Raw genomic sequence first — 5,000 nt, forward strand, 5'->3', positions numbered from 1 at the left:
TGTACAATAAGAAAACAAATAGAAATTAAACTATATACAAGAGTTACAATGACAGCTGGGCCCTAATTTGCTGAAGTCAAAAGCCTTCAGATTACGAGTGAAGTCACTAAACTTACTTGAGGTTTTAATATGTGCAGGCAGTTTATTCCATAGGCGACTAACTATATAGGTAAACGAATTATGAAAGAATTTGTTATTGTAGCCAGATTGTTCCAGATTAATGCCCCTACCTCTTAAATTATATTTAGTATAACGAATCTGAAAAAAGATCTTGATATATTGTGGACCGTTAGAGTTCATGCATTTGTATAATAAAACAAGAGAACTGTAATAGCGTCTATGTTCAACGGACGGCATATCACTCAAGGATAATATAGTATCATAGTCAAGATTATCACCTAGGTTTAATAGAGTTTTAAGTGCACATTTGTTGGCTGACTCTAGTTTAGAGTTCAAAGTTTTATTTATTCCAATAAGTAGTGGGCTGCAGTATTCCAAATGAGGGAGCAAAGAAGCACAAATGTCGCGCTTGTTTTGTGGGTGAATCATAAATACTCAACCTAAATGGGAATGGAAAAACCTTGAAAAACAATGGTTAATGCTAGCAAAAAACGCAGAATATACCTAAGTTTAAAAATTCCGGGACTACAGATTGTAAATTGTTACTAAAGAATGCCAAGGTTTCACCTTCTTTGGAAAAAAAATGCACTGGTATTTTCTAATGGTTTTTTGGTAAATTAAAGGCGCGCACCTGGTGAAGACTTTGTTTACTATGTAGCAAACAAGCATTTTATTATTCAGTATAACATTATTTAAGACTTGCGGCCTCATATTTACTTGCATAAACAAAGATGTCTCTCTCGAGCGAACAGGTGCAAAAGATATGTTCAGCTATCGGTGTGTTGACGGTCGGCGTATTCAGTTTGCACGTCACTATTTTAAATGTTCAGGTAAGAATGATTTTTTCATGGGAAAAAATAAATGAGAAAAGAGTCCATGGGTAAGACCTAAATAGAAGCGCGGCCGTTAAAAAGATGAAAAGAAGAAATAATAATGACATTTTTACGGTTCGTCCCAAGGGAAACTGCAGGACATCTCTTGTGTTCTCTTTGGCTGTTGTTATCTGCGGTATTTGCGTGTTGACATGTAGTGGATTAGTTAACCCCCAGGCCGTTCTTAGTGTCGTCACTCTCCACCTAATTGCGTAGCCACCCTTGGCGGGATCACTTTTGGAGTGACGGGTTATTCAGCAGTGAAGCCAATTTATGTATTCAACAACCCCTTCTTTTGGAGTTATATTTTTGCACGAGAAACCGAGTACTTAACCCATTCACACCTCAAATGCCCTTGGACGCCCCTTATTGACGAGTAAAATCGTCTGGCGTTAGACAGAGTAAAATTTATCAATCCCAGGGGGTCAGTGGGTTAACCCATTCACACCTAAAACGCCCCAGGATGCCCCCCATTGACAAGTAAGATCGTCTGGCGTTGGACAGAGTAAAATCTATTACTCTCAGGGGGTCAGTGGATTAACCCATTCACACCTCAAATGCCCTTGGACGCCCCCCATTGACGAGCAAAATCGTCTGGCGTTGGACAGAGTAAGATCTATTAAGTCTCACTCTCAGGTGTCAATGAGTTAATGCAATAATTTACAAATAGTTTAAAATAAATGTAAAGATTTCCAACTGCCTTACAACATGCGCTTCGTCGACTGCCATGGCACATAGTTTCTTGGAATATATGGAGTTCTTCATCATAAGGCTCCAGCGTTCGTTTTTCAGCCACGCTTTAAGTGATCCGTCAACGAAGGAATATTCTCCGATTTCTAATCGAGTGCTTTCAGCCTCCTCAAGGGAACTTATGTTAGCTGCTTTTAACCCTAGGTCGTTCAAATGAGAGACTTGATGCTTTATAAGACTTATCAATGTTGAGATAACTACCACGATGTGACAGGGCTCTTCTGAGGTGAGATCAAATACAAGTGGTGGAGGACAGTTCTCGCAATATGTAATGCAAATGATGATTGGTTGAAGTGGTGGAAAGGGATGTTGTTCGAATGTGAACATCCGTTTGTGGGGAGCAGCATTGAGTGACGACACTAAGAACTGCTGCAGGGGAGACTAGTGGTGGATCAGAGGGCGCGAAATGGAAAACTTTGGAAGCGAAAAAACCTAGTTCGTTTTTAGGCAAGTTTATCCCCTTTTAAGCGAATTGATAGGGACCGGTATGAAAATTCAACGTATCGTGTTGAGATCTTGCGTGAGGACTCTCCCAAGATACCAACCTAAAATACACTTCTGTTACAAGTGAAAAGGATAATAGTCAGTCAAGACAATTGCTCACACTATACCCGATTCTATTATCTTTATTACTGTAATTTGAAATTGTTTCACATTTTGTACCACATAATTTTTTTGTTCGCGCTTTCAATGATTGTAGACTGATCCGAAAGGTTGTAATTTTCAGATCGTTCTTAACCAGAGAATGCCTGAAAAAAATCATTATGTACTACCTAGAAACTACAATTAATTGCGTAATATAAAGTATTGAAACTGAATATGGGTCTCCACAGAGTGCAGTATGGAGAATTTTGGGTTCATCCTATCGCTAGCAAATGCATTTATTTCCCGGTAAATGACGAACTAGAATTCTCTAGCCTTTTTTAGTGTTTTTATAGTTTTCGCATAGAATAATCGATGGTGCTTTTAACTTCCAAAAAAATATAGAACGAACAAATAGCAAAAAGAAAAAAAAAAGCACTTAATACTCTTTCTCAGCTAGAATGTCAAAGCGGCCCGTATTGTTCTCGATAATCGTTTTTGAAACTTCGTGTAGCTGACACTGGATAAGGAGAAAGTCCTTAATTATTAAGGCATCAAAATAGCGCATCATAGGCCACTAACTCGCTCGCGACTGATGCGCATATATTTCTCGTACTCTTTACGTGTGACGTTTTCGCCCCTAAGTTTCTTTCCGCTGAGGATTTTTCTACACCTCATTCAGCAGGCTTGGCTTTTCTCGCCAGCGTACCTGGCTGTACATGTGCGCGTTTGCAATAAAAAAATTAGAGAAATACAGCGAGACAAAGTTAAACACAATATTCTTAGTTTTATTTTATTCCGTTTGATTCAAATGGTTCATTTAAGTGGTACATTTCTTTAAAGACGAGCACAAGGAACTGGCGCTTACGAAATGCTTTAAATATTAAAAGTATGCTGTTTGCTTCTGCACTATTAATGAACGAACGCCAAATAATTTCTTCATTGGCAGTGAACCAGATTTAAGTTTAGTAATGTGGTTATATCAAACAGTTAACCGGTTATGTACATCAGTCAAAAATCTTCTGTATAAATGAGTCTTCCAAAGGAGAAAAGTGCAACATCAATAATCAAACTGCTCAAACTCCGTTATTCGTCAATGCCGGAAAGCAAAACAAGTACAAGGTAGGACTTTCGTTGTAGAATATTTTTTAGCTATTGGACCGATGGGTCAATGGAGTAATCAGCCAATAAGGTTTGGATTTTCAGGATTTTATTGAAACCAACACAGTGGTAATCGGAAGTTGCAATTGCAAAATTAAAGAGTATTAGAAACAAATCCCTTTCTAACTAAAAAGCCAGAAAAAAGGTAACGAAACCAAAAGTACTTACATTTGTCCAGCCTGCTAGTCAGGTACAATCATACACACCTCCTGAATAAAGGCCCTTAAAAACATCCTAGTAAACCATGCATTACGAATAAAATCACCTGAGCTTAATGGTTCGAAATTAGAACCCAGTCCGTTGCGATTTCGGTAACACAACAGCTATCACTCTCGGCTTTACAAAAGAAGCGGCATCATATTTTCTAATTGTAAAACGGACACCTGTGAAGCTGGGGGGTTTATTGCTCGAACAGGGAGAACACAGTTCCAGGAATTACTCGATGAAAAACTGATGCAACATTGGTGAAAACTGCAGACCAACCGCTCGAAATAGTCGTGTTTTCCGTAGACTGCAAACGCGGACGTATTTTCGGCGTTCGTTTCTTCCTTTCTCACGCTGTGCTTTCCGTTTCGGTTGAACAATTTTGTGTTTTCGGCCAGCACATTTACTTCATTTTCACAACTGGGTTTTTAAATTTGTATTTTTGCAATGCACTTGGACCAGTGCTTCTTATAATAAAACAGTGTACAGTAATTTAAAAAGCAAAAAAACTGGCCGTAATTTAAAAGGAAGAGAAAAAAATCTGGCTAGGAAACGTCATGAGTTTTGAAGGGGTTTTGGAAGTAGGCAATCTTTTCTTGTAAAGGTAATAATAATTGTTAGTAACTGTACTAAAACAGTGGATAGCGTTGAACGCTCGTGCTGATTGGCTACTCAAACTCCGAATATCCTTTGCTATTCACCTCCGTGCAATTCGCACGGAATTTGCGCCCGAAAATGTTGTAATCTTGGCAGGAATAAATGAGTTAAAATCATCTTTTTGTGTTGTATTATGTCCCTTTTTTAGTATATAGTAAAACAACTATTCATCTCTGAAAGTTCAAAGGTTTTCAAATATTGCTACGAAATGACGTCATTATCCGGCGTTTTGACACCTCTTTGATATCACTTTGTACAAACTTCTTGTGCTGTGGTGAAGCCTGGTTATCTTTTTTAATGGACAGGATCTGCCTTGTTAGGTCTTTGAGATTGGATTTCATATAATATTTTGAGCGTAAGCAAAAGCGGGAAAATTCTCTGTCTCACGATCGAGTGCAGCGATGGACGCCGTCGAACTTCTCGAATGGCTGAATTGCTGTACTCTTCTATAACAAATTGAAGGCAATGGCTACTTCTGAACGGAAAGATTTGCGGCGCCCTTAGTGTTGGAAAAACGTATGTCAAGGAGCCCTTTGGCAGCAAATTTTCCAATGGAATTTGCCTTAGTTCCTCTCGAGAATTTGTAAAATGGCGGAGGTTTTGACCGACCATCAATACTAAAAGAAAATAGAGTCGGGCAGAAATTTGAAGAAA

The 5,000-nt window shown here is 38.6% G+C and overlaps 1 protein-coding gene and 1 pseudogene across 1 annotated transcript in view; both read left to right on the forward strand.

Annotated features, from left to right (window-relative positions):
* The window catches only part of LOC138018945 (neurexin-4-like), a 28,526-nt gene that overhangs the window by 3,380 nt on the left and 20,146 nt on the right, over positions 1-5,000 (forward strand). The window lies entirely within an intron of this gene.
* Positions 1-5,000, forward strand: part of LOC138018949 (contactin-associated protein-like 2) — a 16,235-nt pseudogene that overhangs the window by 920 nt on the left and 10,315 nt on the right.

The sequence above is a fragment of the Montipora capricornis genome, chromosome 10 (assembly GCF_036669925.1).
Source record: "Montipora capricornis isolate CH-2021 chromosome 10, ASM3666992v2, whole genome shotgun sequence".
NCBI classification, from domain to species: Eukaryota; Metazoa; Cnidaria; class Anthozoa; order Scleractinia; family Acroporidae; genus Montipora; species Montipora capricornis.